Genomic DNA, 19,114 nt, shown 5'->3' with positions numbered 1-19,114 from the left:
CCGGGGAGGAGCCAGCCTTTCCTCCAAAAAGCTGCTCAGCATCTATCAGGATGGCCTAGACAACTTCTGAGAAGCCAGTGGAATGCATACAGGCATGGCAGCGAAGTGTGACAGCCCATTGACCTTGTCGCCACACCGCACTTCATTATCTGCTTTGACGCAATGAATCCATCACAAATCATTAAATGGTCTCTGTAGACTTCTAAAAGCTAGTTTTTCCAGTTCGCAAGCATGAGTGAGAGGAGGGGGAAGCATATTGCCGTCCTCAAAATCATCATCTTACATGTGACCAACATTTTGAATCAAGCATGGTTATGGTGGAGAAGCGAACCGCTAAGGAGCAGGTCGGCCGCTGGGGACTAGGCCAGAGAACCATCCTAAAGACAACCAAACTGGCTAGACCTGCACAGGTTAGGCAGACCGATCAGGAATTTCAAACTCGACCTTTTTCAGCTTTGGAATTGGCTCTGATGACGAGCCTGTTATCAAGAAATGGCACAGTGACTAGGAACAGTTCTGAGATCATATTGTTTCCTCGAAGAAGAAGAGAATTTCTAACTACCTACGGTGCATAGGCAGATCTCTATCAGGAGACCTATCTGTAGTTGTATGCTTTGGCATATTACTGCTCAACTTACCCCCAAGTAACTTGGGCTTCTGCTTCCTGATGGCCCCCTATGCTAGGGAACACAAAATTCATCCTGACGAATAATAGTCAGACTTTACCTGCAGATGGTGTGTGGGTCTGATAGAGATGCAACACTGAGGACAAGGCCTGAAGCCTCATTGTTGAAGCTGGGGACATTGTGCCGGTCAAGCTCTGGGAGCGATCTAGAATCTATCGATGAAGTGCAGAATGGCAGCAATGTCATCATGTCAAGCGGGTGGAGTTACGGCGGAGCCTGCATGGCGACACCTTGATGCACTGGAGAGGAACTGCTGGTGAAGAAGTTGTTCGGGCCAGTCTGACTCCTTGGGAGGATATTTTAAGACGAGGAATTTACAGGAAGATGTATCTATCATAGATGACAACTAGAAGGAAGGATGAGAAAGTTCTTAAGACACTTTACTGTGGTACATAGGATGTATTCCTTATTAATTTGAACACAGTAAGAATTATTTAATTCGCACAGAGGAGCAAGTTCATACGGAGAAAGCCAAAACAAGCAAAATACAGAAGATGAAGTAGTTCTGACTCTCCCTGACATGCGCTAGGACCAATTTGCTTCTGTGCGCACCAAATGCAGTATTGCTTCCAACTGAATGTGTACGAGGTTCCTTTAGAAGGATAGTTTGCCTCCTTAAGCACGCTCTTGTAGAAAGAAGGAATATTTAGATGTACATTTCAGAGGTAAGCAGGAGCCAGATGTTCATCCTCAGCAATGGAAGGTTTTGCGGGGACTGATGTCTGAAAAGTCTGGACAAAAAAATCCATATGGATTGAAGATTCCTGCAAAGACCTTTAAACAGAAGAAAATGGAACTGAATAGTCTGGAGAAATGAGAAACATCTCCATAATTTGTTGCCTTACTTTGATTATGCACTTTCAGAGAAAAACATTTGGCAGAAACCCATAAAGCGTATGTTTCTTATCTATCTACTAAAGAGGCATACCCTGAGGGTTAGGCTCGGGGAACCCTGACGCAAAGTCTCCGCATTTTGGATAGTGATAAAACGGTCAAGATTTGGTTTCTCTCTTTCAGAGGCAACATTCACAAGAACTACTAACTCATGCTCTTCCTCAGGTGCTTGAAGTAAAGGAACCTCCTGCGATTCCTGGCAGGTGTGTCATATAAAATGGGTAAATGGAAGACATGCCTACATGCTACTAAGGTAGGATTCATCTCCTCCAGTCTTTTTACTTCATAAAATCTGTTCACTGACTTATTCACAATAGTTCTCTCTTTTATGTTCTCTATGTGCTGTGCTTCCATTAGCATTTGTGGCTATTTGGCGTCCTTTTCTACCTTCTGCCTTCCATGATCTCCTGGTGGTATGATCACTGGGATTCCTCTCAACTCTTTTTTTATTTCTTTTAAACCTTTATTTATAAGTTTACACAAATTACAAGATGTACATTTCAAGACACATGCTCGACATATTCAGCTTTCCTTGGTCCATACTTCTACCTAGCAATCCTGCGTAATACAACTTAAATGCCCAAGTCATGAATACACAAAGACACATTCTTCATATACCTCTTTTGTCTTCCACCCCAGGGGAGTAACTCAGCTACCCAGGTCTCTCTGTGGGCTGGTGCCCTGTTCCGTCTGAGAGCTTACAGATGTCTGTTCCAACAAATATAACCGCTGGGGTCTGCCAAATATCAAGTGGCCGAGACACCGGATGTTGCAGCTGAGCATACAGCTCATTGGTGGTGTTGCAGTATGACATGCTAAACATCCAATCTTTCAATGTCGGCGGGAATTTACTCCCCCAATGAACTGTTATCTCTATTTAGCTAACAATAATGTAATTGCACTAAAACGCTTGTACGGCTTAGCAATCTCTTGCACATATCCTAACAATGCTTGTATAGGTGTCGGGGAGAGGCCCAAACCAGTCATTTTCGACAGCTCATTAAAAACTTGGATCCAATATTGTGCCACTTTGTTACATGTCCAAACCATATGGGAAAAATCAGCCATTGGGCGCTACATCTGGGGCAGGTGTGCGCGTGAGGGGTCCATGCAGTGAATGTTGGCAGGGGAAACAATCTCGCCATAGAAATTTGAAATATAATATCTTGCGTTTGTGTTTAAACAAAACTTTATGTGTTTGCTCCCAACATGCACGCCACTGAGCATCTGTGAGGGGGCTACCCAAGTCCCGCTCCCAGGCTGCTCGTATCCCTTCATCTCTGACTGGCAGCATGGCCACTGTGGCCCTGTACATCCTAGACATGAGATGTACACAGCTTATATCCCTGATAAGCAACGTCAGTGGGGGCAAATCCGGTGGTTCGTAAGGGTAGCTCAGAACCAGAGAACTGACCGCTCTCTGCAATCTACACAAATTGAACTGGTCGAGGAATGTAGCTTCCTGAAACCTGCCCACCTCGTCCCGGGAAAATATGTGTCCGCCTGGAAACACATCCCCGATTGTAGTCAAATTAAATTTGGTTAAGGTTCGCTGCATCGTTACCTCCCTAATAATGGGAACCCAAATGTTCCCTGCAAGAGGGTGCGCCGGGAAGTACAGCTGTTGTGTCGCACAAGCGAGTTTTATCCAGGCCCAGCTAGTCGTTACTGTGTCTGTATGTCCAGTGGGTCCCGTTTTAAACCGACCGGGAGCAGTGCCGACAAGAGGCTGGAGTGTCTACAAAAGTTGCACTGTGCAATCAGATAGTAAACGCAGAAGTTAGGAATTCCAAACCCATCCGCTCATAAGGGAGTGTCAAGGTGTCCCAACTGATTCTAGGTTGTTTGCCACCCCACACCAGTCGAATTAACTTGGAGCGGAGCGTGGCAAAAAAGGCCTTTTATATTGGTATTGGAATATTCTGGAATCAGTATAAGAACTGCGGCAAAACAACCATTTTGATCAAGGCTATCCTGCCAGCCATGGCTATGGCTCCCTCCCCATATCTCCTGGCAACCGCACATTTCCCCAAATAGTGTGATTCCCGCTCCACGGCCTCATGAAATTCGGCCAGAAGAGCCGCCTAGCGCCTCAAACCCGAAGCCGTCTGGGTCTATTGCCATCAATTGAGTTTCAATCCCGGATAGGGTGTTGCGCAACTCTTTGAGAATTCCGGCCCCGTTCGATATACACCACCCCCTGATGTAAGCTTTAAATGCCTCCCAAGGAACGTAAAACAGGAGTAAACCCGTGTACCCAGTTGAGACCGGGTGAATTATAGCATCAAAACAACAATGTCTCAACCAGTAATTATAGGGACAATTTTAGAAAAAATGCATAAATCATCAAGGAGGGGAACCAAGAGACCAAAGTAAGAAAAAGTTTTTTTGTTATTATTATTATGCAAAAAGATTATTACAGCACTATGATACAATTAAATCCAATTAGAGTAGCCAAACATACACCAATTGTGTACTGACCGTGCTCGGTGCAAGTGGTAAGTGCAGTGACACAAGTGATATATACAGTGTGGGCGGCGCAAAGTGAAAAAAACAACATTAATCATAAACAAATTACAAGAAGACAGTGAATAATTTGCAATAAGGTATAAATCCTTAGGTGGCCGTAGGTTACACTGGGATGTCGACGACGTTTCAACCTTATACACTTAAGGTCATCATCAGGACAGTGGCTACAATTTGAAGAGTGCTGAATTCTGGTCTAAAGAAAACGCGCAGAGCGCTAGTACTCGGGCAATTATCAGGAACTCCCACGTTAGACGTAATCACGAGGTGCTTCCAAGCACCAACAATGCGTTCGGGAACGAGCTATCCAATATGCTGGGCCTGTTACGGTCGTTCAATCAAAGATCCGACTTGTATGGACAGTCTAAAATGTATATACAATTAATTTGCCCAAATCAACTAATCTGGGTCAAAGTCCATCCGACAAGGCCAATGCTGGAATTATTCCGAAGTGCTACTGAATCGCGATTCAGTCACCCTGGCGTATTGACTCCGCTCTCTCTGCCGGCGATTTTTCGTCCGGTCCATTTGAAAAGAGACCTCTGGTCCCACTCAGTGGTCATCGTGCGTCCTTGGCACGCTCAAGTAGCACTTCGGAATAATTCCAGCATTGGCCTTGTCGGATGGACTTTGACCCAGATTAGTTGATTTGGGCAAATTAATTGTATATACATTTTAGACTGTCCATACAAGTGGGATCTTTGATTGAACGACCGTCTCCCCTGCTCAAGTGCTTCACCCGGCCAACTTTTGTCTATGTCATTCTTTTACTTTTTGCCCACAAACACCGAGCAAGTGTGTGGCCCCGCAATGCGTATCCATCAATATGCGTGATGGTTTTTTTCCCACCGGGTGCCGGCTAATCTGCTCGACTCTGCATTACATTTGGACTCAAGCGGGCAACCTGGAGACAGCCCACCGCCACAACGGCCACCCTTCAAGTTCTTCACTGTCCTCAGCTCTGCAGGGCCCCCGGGGGGCTAGGTACTCGGCTCACTGGTTGTTAAATGCCTCTCAGTCCTCAATCATCGTGCCGCCCACAGCGGCTCAAACTCTCCGTAGTTTCTCATCAATGTGCAGCCATCTTGTTTCTGCCGCAGTGAGGGCTGCCTAGTCTCACAACAGTCCGGGGCCGCACCGTTGATCTCAGCGCCAGCCCAGCCAGTACTCTAGCGGCCGGCCTCTGGCTGCCACGCCCTACCTGGGCCCGCTATTACCGATGCACACAGCTCTGGATCACAGCCTCAGTTTCAGACCGGAGAAAGAGTGTCATGTCCTCAGCCATGAGGACTCTCGCCCGTGCTTCCGGCATGTGTCTGGGGCGGCCGATGTCATTGAGGGAGTTCGGCGGAGCTCCTCAGCTACGCAGCCATCTTGCTCCGCGGCTTGGCCACGCACCAGATTCCTGTAAAGTCTAATGCAGGAGTCATCTTTGAGCTTACTAGGCTTAAGTCGGGCTCCCCAAGGATCCCTGTCCAATAGCCATGCTGAAATCCTTCGCCGTAGCCCTACACCACTGCTGTGAGATCCCATTGCTTCAATCGAAGCAGGCAATCTCACAGATATCTGCAAAAAGGTGTCATCACTCTCCTGAACAAGGCAGACCTTAACCCACAAAAACCTCGACTACAAGCCAATCACTCTCCTATCAGCCTTTGCTGAAATTATGGCGTAGCACCTGGCCAGGTCTTTCTCAAGCACCCTTGGAAAGTTGGTGGGTGCAGGAATGGATACAAATAGGTTTTTGTGGGGGGACAGACCACAGACCCTGTCCTGGTCGATAACATTAAAGATCTATGTAACACCATAGGTGTTAACCTTCCAGATGGCCTTTTGATGCCTAAACCTGTTTGCAGCTTTAGGCATGATTGACTATGCCATCTTAACCACCAGTCTTGCAGGTCCCGAGTTGGCTGGTCAGGCCCCCGTTGGTATCAGCCTTCCTTCTCTCCAATGACATCATGGGACCTTTTGTGTTGCAGGTTCCATGTTGGCTCTTCCTGGCAGTTAGATCTTGGCTGTACTACCCTTAACATCTGCTCCGGGTGGGGTCTGATACATATATAAACTTGTACCTGTACCTGCCTATTGAATAAAGCCTCCAATCAAACTCAAGGGTGTTTGTGAGTTCTTGCGCGTCTTAACTGCCCACTTATCCTCACTAATGGCAATCAAATGGTTCAGGTTCTATCTTAGTAGCCATTGGTCCCTTTCACTTTGTGGAGTGCATCGTGCTTCCCCAAGGTTCCACACATTCTTTCATTCCGTTTAGCCTCTTAGAGGAACTGATCAGGAGATTATGGCATCCAGGTCTGGTCTTATGTAGACGATATGCAAATCATTCTTTGGTCTGTGTGTGACTCAGGGACTGCCTCACTGTTGTTCAGGGCTGGATGTCTTCCAATTTCCTGCAGCTGGATGGTACTAAAACAGATCTTGATAACAGGTGGGGACCGTTTGGTTCTTGTTTGACAGGTTGTGGCTAACCTCCTTGGAGGACCTTTCTGCTCCAGTTGCTAAACGTAAAGCACCTCAGATAAACAGCTGACTTTCAGCCATCAGAATTAAGACGTTTAGTCCACCTGCTTTTCGCATCAGCACATCCTGAAGAGGACACTGCTTTATCTTCCCTCAGGAGAAGCATGCCACAGCGGTTAGCTCTTTGATATTGGTCAGCTTTGACTATGGGAGCTCATCTGCCCGTGAGACATAGATCATGAATTTACAGATTATCCATTTGTATCAGTTTTGCTGGTTAAGGCTTCCTAAGTATGGCCATGTTTCAGCAGAGCACTGCATACTCCACTGGTTCCCCATTAAACAACAAGTTGCATCTGAAGTACTGTGCTTGGGACCAAGACCATACTGTCAGACCTGGCCAAAGTGTTTAGCTAATCTGTTGTTGCATCACATCCCTACTTGATGTTAATGTTAGATTGTATTTATAGAGCGCCTATCACCGGAAGGTCTCCAAGCGCTATAACATAAATCAGAGGTCCAGAATCCCTACACGCAACTATCCACAACCCACAACGGAGTGAGCTTATTCAAACGCCTCTGTGAACAGAAGGGTTTTAAGTCTCCTCCTGAATGGAAATAGCCTGATTTCCTTATGCATACCATCAGGTAGTTTATTCCAAATCTGGGGGACAATGACAGAGAATGCCCGGCCCCCTAGGGTCGCTCTATTAAAACGTGGACAGACTAACAGCTGAGAACCAGATGACAGGAGAGCGCGACCGGGCACATAAGGCCTCAGACGATCTTTGATGTATGTGGGTGCCTCTCAAAACTGGGACTCTTGCACGATGCACAGCCCCTTGAATTTAACCCTTTGCTTGATGGGAAGCCAGTGTAACTGCTGCACCAGGGCGGTAGCATGGGCTCTTCTTGGCAACTTATAAATCAACCTTGCCACATCATTCATAACCACTTGTAGCTTCCCCAAAAGTTTATCGAGAAGCCCAATGTAGACTGCTTTGCCGTAATCTAGGCGTGACAAGATTAGTGCTGTCTGCATGGTGGAGAAAGACAACACGGTCACCAGTTTCCAAAGCTGCCACATTAGGCCAATACAACTCCCTACAACAGCAGATACCTGGCTATTTAGGGTTAATCCAGTGTCCAGCTTTATGCCTAGGCTCTTCACTGCAGGCACCGGAGTTGGAGTGGTGCCCAGCTCTTGAGGCCAATAAAGACTGGACCAGGGCAAAACCCCTGTGGTCAGAGCCAGTACTTCTGTTTTGTCTGGATTTACCTTCAGGAAATGAGAGGTCCTCCAGTTCATAGTGAACCGGAGGATATTCTGGACGTTACCCTGTGAGGCGGGAGAGTTGTCAATACGCACAATTAGCTGGGTATCGTCAGCGTAATTAAACACCTGACAGTCTGCTTTAGCTAGTGCGTCTATCAAAGGCTGTAGCTAAATATTAAAAAGTAGAGGAGACAGCGCGGAGCCCTGTGGGACCCCCCATTGTAGGCTGCCCTGCCTAGATATACGATCGCCCACTTGGACTCTTTGGGACCGATCCTCCAGGAAGGAGGTAATCCATTGGAGGACCATCCCAGTGACTCCCAGCCGCCGGACACGGACTAACAACTAACACCGTGTCAAATGCGGCCGAGAGGTCCAATAGGATTAAGGCTGAGGGGGTCTTCTTGTCGGCTGCAGTCCGCAGGTCATCCAGCACTGAGAGCATCACCAATCTTGATCAACTTGATCTATTAGATGGGACTCTATCTTCTTGCTGAAGACTCAATTACAACAAGGCCCGCTGTGGTGGGAGATCTTTTAGGTTCCCAAGTCCAAAGCGGTGCAACATCCTCCTCATCGATCTTCGGCAGACTTCTAACATGCTTCTTTTAAAAAAAGCTTAAACACCTCAGTTCAGACAAGCTTTTGGTTATGGTGCGTCCTGTCTCCTCTCATTGTGTTTTAATATGGATAGCACAAATGATGTGATGCCACTGACCATTTATTTGTTTGTACTTTTAAAATAATCAAATACATTTTGGTGGCGCAACAGATTCTTAATTTGCTTATTTCCAGCCACCAGATGGTGGTTGGCCTTTAGGCAGAGTATAGCAATGGGTAATGCATGACATTATAGATGTAGTAAATGAAGCCTTATTGGCAGATCGGCCTGAATCACTGCCTCCCAGGTTCAACAAGTAGAATGCAGGTTTCAGATACTTTTGAGAAAAAATGTCAAAGAAAGCCCAGACCGTGTAATGTAAGTATACGAGATGGGGGGGGGGGGTGTATGTGCAGCACGGAAAAACACGTCAAAAGAACAATTTGATTGTTCTGATGGAATTCTAACAGTACCTTTGGGGCAATGGTTGGATGAGTCCCGAGAACCATCCTAGTACTTACCGAATATTGTGAAAGGTTAAAACGTGCAAATGGCTTGGATCTCACTTATGTGCCGGACTGATTTTGAGGCCATCAAGCAAACAAGTCAGAGGATTTATGCCACAGCCTCATGAGAACCAGATTGAAGACCCCAGAATAATCATTTGCTCCTGTCCTGAGCTGTTGATGTGGACATGCTCACAGCCAACAGGATGTCTACTTCTGTGAATGCTATCTGCCCACAAATCAGGTGGCTCAAGTCGATGAATTGAAAGGAGTGGTGCAGCACACTCCTTTATCCTATGAACTTAAGGATGTTGTCACAACCTGTCATTGTAAGAAAATCAGGCACTTGCAAATCTGTAACAGGATTTAGATAACCCAAACGATAAAGGTGGAGGCTGTATAGTGATACTACCCACTCAGGAATACAGAAAAGAGTGCCTTAGGCCAGATTTGGACAGCTAATAAATATCAAAAGACCCTATAGTTACTCTTACCAATACAATAAAATTTATGTTTTTTGAGACTTAGTGTGCAGGACAGATACCAAAACTAGAAGCAGGCTTGCTGTTATAAACTAATCATAAAAATCCTTATTTCTTCACTCTATTGAAATTCCATAAACCTGTAAGACCGCCACCAGGCCATCTCATTGAATCTGGCATAAATTCAATACTTGAGATCCTTGCTAGAGTAAATGCCTTCCTTTCTCAAAGATACTAAGGATATATTAACCTGTATAGATGAGCACCGGAGTACCATCCGCTGCCAGCGTTCAACAACAAAAATGAACTCTTTTCTGGAAGAGGGTCATAATGAAACCAACTATCCTGGGACCTTTTAGAAACCGTACAACACAATCAACACATTAACATCCTCTTTAAAAAAACAAAGAACAAAGATGGGTTTTCAATCAACGGGGTCTAAATTATGACATACAGAGGTCATTACAAGTCGGAATAGGACTTCTATATCTGCAGTCTGTGAGGCACACGGGTGGAATCCGAGACACCTAAAAACATAAGCAACACAGATCATCGTTTAAGTATGATATGTACACCTATTGGAAATATTCCTGAATATGGGTTCAAATTAACTACCTCTATAAGAAAATTCCCTGTGACGCACACAATAAGTATCTGTAGTCAAGATTCACTAGCGCTTCAGACTACTTCCCTTTTTTGCTAACACGCTAGGTTCAATATACATATAGTGTAAGTGAGATCCAATCTAGGGACAGGAGTCAAAACACAGGGGAACTGCTAGTGCAAGCTCGTGAAGCAGTAAGTGCTTCTTGCTAAATTGTTTACAGCTGTACCTGGCAAGGCTGGTGTATTAAAAGTACAGCTGCATGCCATCTGGTATGCAGACCTACTGCACACAAGACAAGTGAGGCACAACAAAGGTCCGTGCCTTGCTTTATGGTACATTTCAAACGAAACAAAATCCCCAAAATGGATCATCCAGTAATCAATCCTTTATTGTATCGATCAACTGGTCAGCAAGTGTCAATGCATGTCCCACACAAACACATACACGTCCAATCCCAATGGGTGCAATCCGCAGCGTAGTTCCCATATCTGACGGAAGCACGAGCTGCCCGAAAGGCATTGGAGTATGGAATCTCATGAGGAAAAATGGGAGTAGTAGGAAACTATTACAATAATTGGGTAGACTGCACAACAAGTTCAACGGATGGATCACGAAGAAGGATTTCATTTGTTTTAGACATGCACTGCAAAAGTCAGTGCATGTCCAGAACATATCCAACCATTCTTCACTTGAGATGTACATAAAGCCAGGAACTAACCCTTGTAATTCGTCCCTTTTTAGGTCTCGCTGAGACAGCGAAAGCTGTCTCTTTGAGACATTTTGTAAGTGGGCTTTCAAAAGTGCTACCCACATGGTTTTGCTGGCCTAGGGCTTGAGTGCACGATGGCGTGCACGTGCACAGCTGCTCCTCTGCTCCTTGCATTCCCCCCTCCCTTCTCACCCAGCCCTTTGATGCTCTGCTCGATTACTTTCACTTTCGCCGCTTTGACCCTTGCATTCCCCTCTCCCTCCTCACCCAGCCCTTTGATGCTCTGCTCAATTACTTTCACTTTCGCCGCTTTGACCCTTGCATGCCCCCCTCACTTCTCACCCAGCCCTTTGATGCTCTGCTCGATTCCTTTTCACTGTCCTTAAATCCCTTTGTAAGTCCATCTTGTTTGGGTCACCTTTGCTTCATTAGACCCATCTTTCCCGACTAGGAACCGGTTATTTTTGTCCACTCCCTTTAATTTACTTTAATAATAAACTCTCGCCTTAAGTGAAGCAATTGACTTTTAAATGTCGTCGTAATCTTACAGCCTTGTTCTCAAACAAGAAAACTCCTCTCCTTCCACACGTTTCCCATTCGGCCATCTTTTCTTCTGCAGTAGTTGATAACATTGTGGCCATGTTTTAACCAAAGCATCAGGTTTCTGCAATTTTGTAACGACGTGGTGATGCACATACTTTCTGTATGTTGTACATTCCGCTGCCCCTAATGTGTCCGAGGTTTGTGAGCTGTGATGCATGCTAGCGCGATCCCACGCCATGCGCCTCTTCAGCCCTCCTAAAATATACCATCCTCACTCTCCAGGTTAGAATTCGACACTTCAAAAACAAAAGTGTAGCAACGATCTTCTATTAATAATGCTATAATGGCAGCGCTTCTATGCATTCCATCGTAAATGTTCTGTGGAAAGTATTTTTATTTTATCATTTTGCAGTGGTTCCGGTAGGTCAGCAGTCATTGATTCCTTGTTTGTGTACCTTTGCCCAGGGGCGTTTCTTCAATTGGTGCAGCAGGTGCAGTGGCACTAGGGCCCACGAACACTGATAATTCGTGTATTTAATATAACTGTAGCATATTGAGGAGGTTGGGGGGTCATTTACTTACTTGCCCTGGGGTCCATGACACTGAATAGGCTGGTGTTTCGCCACGTAATTTCATTGGTCAGTGTTTAGCATTCGAGGTTGTACTCCTGAGTGACGTGACATAGAATGTAAGATTGATTGTGCCAGGGCATGAAAAGGAAATGCTGCTCAGGGCGCCAATTGTGTAAGGCGTCTAGACCTCACATATGCTCTTCCCTCTATGTTTTTCTCTCTGGTCTCACATGTGCTATTCCCTCTGTATTTTCACTCTGCCCTCACATGTGCTTTTCCCTCTCTATTTTTCTCTCTTTCCTCACACATGCTATTCCCTCTGTATTTGTCTCTCTTCCCTCACATGTACTCTTCCCTCTGCATTTTTTCTCTATGCTCTCACATGTGCTCTTCGCTCTGTATTTTTTTCTCTGCCCTCGCATGTGTTCTTCTCTCTATATTTTTCTCTCTGCTCTCACATGCTCTCTTCCCTCTATGTTTTTATCTCCAGTCTAACATGCGCCCTAACCTCTGTAGTTTTTTTCGCTTTGCTCTCACATGAGCTCTTCCCTCTCTATTTTTCTCTCCTCCCTCACATGGACTCTTCCCTCTGTATTTTTCTCTCTGCCCTCACATGCTTTTCCCTCTGTATTTTTCTCTCTGCCCTCACATACTCTTCCCTGTATGTTTTCCTCTTTGCCCTAAAGTGCACTCTTCCCTCTGATCACATGCATACACAACTATGCACACATACAAATACACACATGCATTTACACACACATATGAACATATACAAACACACACAGACATGCATAAACATATGCATATACATGCACACCAACACACCAACGCCACATACACATATAAACAAGCACGCACACCCACATACTCAAACACATATACATACACACAAACATGCATACACAGACATAGGTATACACACAAACATATGTGTACACATCCATGAAGAAAAATGAACACAATGACACACCCATACTTGCACACCAACACACACATGCATACACAAACATATACATATACAAACACACACACATGCATACACACACAGATATCTACATATAGACACACACACTATGCACACACACGCATCTCCCGTACTGTCTCAGGGGAAGAGTCGGTGTCAGCTGTCTCCTAGAGGGAGATCTCACATGAGACAGTAAGACTCAGAGACATGTGGCGGTGGGGAGAGACAGACATGCCTCCCTTTAATTGTCTTGTTGCAAGATGGTGACTATCTTCTGCCACTGGTGCACGGCAGGAAGTTCGTCGGACACATGCACTGGTTTCAATTTCGAGAAAGTGGGGTGAACGTTTCACAGATCGGGAGTGTGTGTCAACACGTGTTTCTCCTTCACGGCAAGGCCAATCAATACGTTTTGTTTAACCGTGTGGTCATGAATCCTTTAATTGCATAAGTGAGCGGGTATGGATGTAAACAAAAATGTAACACTAATACCACATTTTCTGTCACTCTTGTGAACAGGTTTGCTGTGAATGTATGAATGAGAATGGCGTTTTAGAATACGTTGCATGGAAAAGGGTCAACATGGTGTATACGTGTTTTTGGGTGTTTTGTTTTTTTTTTACATTTATTTTTTATTGCATGGTTAACGTCATGATATACCGAATTCGGATGCTTCATTGCAGATCAGTTGTTTGGCCCGTGGTTATTTACGAGTTTGGAAAATACTTTTGTATTGTTTCGATTCTTTTTGTCTCTGCCCTATCTCTTGGCTGCGTCCTTACTCTCTCCCATCTTCTCTCTCCACCTCTTTGCTACATGTTCTCTCGTAATGTTTTCATTTTCCCCAACTCTCCTCTTTACTCTCTCTAATTCTTTTTTTGCTCCTTTTCTGTCTCTATCCCTTCTCTCCTCTTTCTCTCCCCACCTGTCCCTTCTCTAACCCCACTCCTCTTCCTCTGCCCGCCCCCCCATCCCTCTCTCTCGCAGTACTGCAGCATAGGCAGCACCAGGTCTCTGATGCCTTCTCAGTGTTGGCCCTGGGGGTGGAGGAGGTAAGTCAGCCCCCCAAGTGAATCCCATTATCAACAGATAGTGAACCTCTATTTACCAACAAGTATGGAGCGGTCTCGGGTGACGGCTGATGCGAACAGTGATCTGCTCTCGGCCCCAGCAGGGCCTGTGGGGTGGGGGCGTTACCTTACACTAGGAGAGGAAGTAAAAGTGATATCCTCCCCTCCCCCCCACTCCACCACTGTCTCTCCTCACCCTCCACCTCCCTCTCTCCTCCACTTCTGATTCCCTTCCAACTCGGTCTCTCCTTACCCTCCACCTCGGTCTCTCCTTACCCTCCACCTCGGTCTCTCCTTACCCTCCACCTCGGTCTCTCCTCACCCTCCACCTCGGTCTCTCCTCACCCTCCACCTCGGTCTCTCCTCACTCTCCACCTCGGTCTCTCCTCACCCTCCACCTCGGTCTCTCCTCACCCTCCACCTCGGTCTTTCCTCACCCTCCACCTCCGTCTCTCCTCACCCTCCACCTCCGTCTCTCCTCACCCTCCAACTCTGTTTCTCCTCACCCTCCACCTCACCCTCCACGTGTCTCTCCTCACCCTCCACCTCACCCTCCTCACCCTCCACGTGTCTCTCCTCACCCTCCACGTATCTCCTCACCCTTCACGTGTCTCTCCTCACTCTCCACGTGTCTCTCCTCACCCTCCACGTGTCTCTCCTCACCCTCCACACGTCTCTCCTCACCCTCCACACGTCTCTCTCCTCACCCTCCACCTCACCCTCCACACGTGTCTCTCCTCACCCTCCAGGTCTCTCCTCACCCTCCACGTCTCTCCTCACCCTTCACGTGTCTCTCCTCACCCTCCACGTGTCTCTCCTCACCCTCCATGTCTCTCCTCACCCTCCACGTGTCTCTCCTCACCCTCCACACGTCTCTCCTCACCCTCCACACGTGTCTCTCCTCACCCTCCACACGTATCTCTCCTCACCCTCCACACGTGTCTCTCCTCACCCTCCACGTCTCGCCTCACCCTCCACACATGTCTCTCCTCACCCTTCACACGTGTCTCTCCTCACCCTCCACACGTGTCTCCTCACCCTCCGCCTCACCCTCCACATGTGTCTCCTCCTCACCCTCCACATGTGTCTCCTCCTCACCCTCCACAGGTGTCTCCTCCTCACCCTCCACATGTGTCTCTCCTCACCCTCCACACGTGTCTCTCCTCACCCTCCACATGTGTCTCTCCTCACCCTACACGTGTCTCTCCTCACCCTCCACGTGTCTCTCCCCACCCTCCACGTGTCTGTCCTCACCCTCCACGTGTCTCTGCTGCACGCCTCACACTGCTGCACGCCACACACTGCTGCACGCCTCACACTGCTGCACGCCTCACACTGCTGCACGCCTCACACTGCTGCACGCCACACACTGCTGCATGCCGCTGCACGCCACACACTGCTGCACACCTCACACTGCTGCACACCACACAATGCCACACACTGCTGCATGCCGCACACTGCTGCACGCCGCACACTGCTGCACGCCGCACACTGCTGCACGCCACACAGCTGCACGCCACACACTGCTGCACGCCACACACTGCTACACGAAACATTGCTGCACGCCACACACTGCTGCAAGCCACACACTGATGCAACCGGCACACTGCTGCACGCCATACACTGCTGCACACTGCTGCATTACTCACTGCTGCATGCTGCACAACACTGCTGCACGCAGCACACTGCTGCACGCCGCACACTGCTGCACGCCGCTGCACGCCACAGTGCTGCATGCCTCACACTGCTACACGAAACACTGCTGTACGCCGCACACTGCTGCACGCCGCACACTGCTGCACACCGCTGCATGTCACAGTGCTGCATGCCTCACACTGCTACACGAAACACTGCTGCACGTCGCACACTGCTGCACGCCGCACACTGCTGCACGCCGCACACTGCTGTATGCCGCACACTGCTGCACGCCTCACACTGCTGCACGCCGCACACTGCTGCACTCCACACACATCTTTTATGCAAGTTTATGCTACTGACATTGTAAATGACAATGCCTTTTATTTGTTTTAAAACCAAAACATAAATAAAAGGCATTGTAATTTTACAATGCCAATAGCTCAAACTCTTATAAATGCGAGACCTATTGCATTGCAAATGCTTGTTTGCGTGCAGTGGGCTTGCGTACCAGCTGGCACGCAGCTATACTTTAAGATCACTATAGTGTTTTGGGAAGGGAGAACACCACTGCAGCACAGTAACACTGTGTTACATCTGTAACCTTTGGATTACTTAGAAGAATTGATCTTGGAGTGCAACGTAGGAACTTTATAATTAGTGAAGAACTCGGGTGCACTGACTCTACTGGCGGTCTACAAGTTTGCCTTTACAGAGTTTGACTACGAGGACGCCAGGGCCTTGCTCCCCACACAGCCCTTAAACTCCTGAGTTAAGGTAAGCCAACTGTGCATATTCATTTGCTTACTTTTTCTCTCTTCAAATAACAAGCTTGGCCTCAAATGCTCAGTGAGTCCCTTTTGGAAACTCAAAAGTGTGTGATGGGTTTACTGTGTTCACATGTGGTGAAAATATATGGATTCTTAAAATGGGTGGAAAAAACATCCTTGACCGTGCTGTTATAGAGGATGCGAAAAGGATTTTACGTCTATCTTTCTTACACAAGTAGAGACTCTAGAGTACCAGGTTTACTGTGCCCATACTTGTCCACGTCAGTTATTCGTATATATGTGTGTGTGTTTGCCTTACTATAAAAATTCGAGTATTTCTACAGAGGACCAGATTTAGATGAAGGCATACCCTCAATAGGTACTGACGAATGCCGATAGCCCAGATGGACAGTATGGCAGAAACGTCAACCATTCTATAATTAGGGACTTCAGGGATTATTTCCCACAAATCTCTATTTTTTTAATCTTACTGTGGCAAGTAAAAATAGAAATAATAAGGTCTTTCTAGTCTAATCTCACACTTTTAAATCACTAACCACTGCCTGTCTAAAATGACCTTAAGACATCTTCGCAACTAGACAGCTGCGTCATGTGATAGGCTTGGACCTAAGAGTGGCTTCCTGGACGTAAGAGTGGCTTCCTTGTCTACTTTCTTCAAAGCAGTTAGCAATTGAAAGCAGAACGCCCAGCAAAATATGTGGTCTTAAATTCTTTTGTCAAACTGATGAAACTAGTGTACGAACAAACTCATTTATTTACCACAACAGCTTTTTTTAACAGATTGGGTCCCAGTATTGCCAATGTAGAGAAGAGGACTGCATAAGACCTAAAACAGGTCTTGTGCCCTGAACAACAGATAAACAGTCAGCTTCACTCCCTAGGAAGCTCAATTATAGTGAAAAACTGACAGATTACCAGAGCAGGCATGAAGTTCTCCTTTGCCACATCTGAGTAAATCACTATCACTTGGCAATGGAACAGTATCTGCCAGCGCTGGTGCATTCTTAGCAGACAACTGAAACCTGGCACACTATACTTCATTATTTAAAGGCTCATTGTTTTAAATCAGAAATACAAAACAGCAGATGGTAAATAACTTAAGAATGTGTCCTATAAAGTGCTGCACACAGAAAATGGGTCAAAAGCATGAAGATGAAAAAAATAAAGAAAAAGGATAAACAAAGAGTTGGCAAATCATTTTACTAGAGTAGGAAGTGGTTTGAATGCAACTAACTGGCAATGTGGAAATTAGTAGAACGCAGGAGAGTTACACAGGAGGGAACAATATATCACTTTTGCTATGAGGGATAACAAAAATATAGAACAGTAACATGCAAAATGTAGACTGACAGGCTACCTGTGCAGTGTCAATGTCTCCAATAAAGCGCCCCAACCTGTGACTCTGCCCAAGTGCAGTTTTAGTCACCTCCCCTGTGCAGATGTCACCCTCTTACTACAAAGCTTCTTTTTTCTCGTATTCCCTTTAAAAGTGACAAGGTCCATCCATAAGCCAACCGCCTTTTGTACCTTGACGCCACCCTACATACCAATTGCACCTCCTATGAATACCCTCCAACTCCACCCCGTACGGAAAGAAGATAACCGTAGTGTCTACGAGTGCCATTGCCTGCAGAATACTACCCTCATCTGCTTACCTAACTCAGTCATAGATCCCTTTCATAATAATACTAATTTTTGCAGGAAGGTAGAACAAGCGAGCACAATTTTTGGCGATGCATAATGCATCACTACTGAAAGATTTCAAGAAATCAGCGCAAATGAAAGAGGACTTGTCTAGCCAGATAACACAAGGACACGACTTCCAGAATTCCCTATTACACAAAGCGAAATGCTGCATCCAGGAGAAAGGGATGCACCTCAACTCATGGGTATTTCATAGCGTTAAGCAGCAGGATGGTGCTAATCTTACCTGGTTTCTAACACCACGGTGGGCAGTTGCCATGAATCTGGTGGGATACCCGCCATGGATCTACAACGAGCAGAATAAAACTGAGAAATCCACCGACACTACTACAGGCCCACAGGTGAGAGGCCCAGACACCTGGGAGGGCAGGGAGTGAGGAGAGGTCCGATGGAGAATCCCGTGACTGCAGGAGGCCTCCGAAAAGGGGTAAAAAGACTGAGGGACGCCGAGGCGGCTAGCCTGCGGGAGACGGACAGCATGTTCCCGGCTCCCGTTCTCCTCTCCTAGGAGTTGCCTGCTGGTGGTGCTGCAGGGTTGCTGCCGTGTCTGCCCCTTTCGCTCTCAATCAGGTGTGAGGCGGATTACTCCTCTATTCGCCCTGCTGAGAGCCGAGGGGCGACGTACTGCTGGGCGCAGCGAGCCGCGTCCCCGGTGACTGCTGCGTCTATCGGCATGCACAGGAGGCTGGCTGCAGTGCGGCATAGCCCTGAGACAACCGGAGATTCCTTTTCTGGATTGGTGCTGCCTGCAGTGCAGCGCCTCCTGGCCTGGAGGCGCTGATTCGGACTGGAATTGACCCGTGAACGCGTCGGCAGGACTGCCCTCGGTGAGAAGAGGTACACACACATATCAAAGTGGTCTTTGGAAATAGAAAGAGGAATTACCTATGGTCAATCTATAGCGGCCATCTTTGATTGGGCAACATTCGTCAATATTTCCTACTTGTGGAATGGTCTATGGAAATAGAATGAGGAATGGTCTATCCTCTCACTGTGGCGGCTATCTCGGATATGACAACTCACCACATTCCACCATACTGGAATAATCGAGATCTCCACTAATGACACTC

The 19,114-nt window shown here is 46.9% G+C and overlaps 1 long non-coding RNA gene across 1 annotated transcript in view; it reads right to left on the bottom strand.

Annotated features, from left to right (window-relative positions):
• Positions 1-18,879, bottom strand: part of LOC146802289 (uncharacterized) — a 50,822-nt gene extending 31,943 nt beyond the window's left edge. Inside the window, exons 1-2 of the long non-coding RNA XR_014967725.1 lie at positions 18,271-18,879; positions 727-1,032 (exon numbers count right to left, since the gene is read on the bottom strand). This is a non-coding gene — a long non-coding RNA (uncharacterized LOC146802289). The remainder of the gene's footprint in view (positions 1-726; positions 1,033-18,270) is intronic.
• Positions 18,880-19,114: the final 235 nt, after the last annotated feature.

Source organism: Triturus cristatus, chromosome 8 (assembly GCF_964204655.1).
Source record: "Triturus cristatus chromosome 8, aTriCri1.1, whole genome shotgun sequence".
In the NCBI taxonomy this organism is placed as follows: Eukaryota; Metazoa; Chordata; class Amphibia; order Caudata; family Salamandridae; genus Triturus; species Triturus cristatus.
Note: the sequence above shows the minus strand (reverse complement) of the source record. Positions and strands in the feature narration are given on the sequence as shown.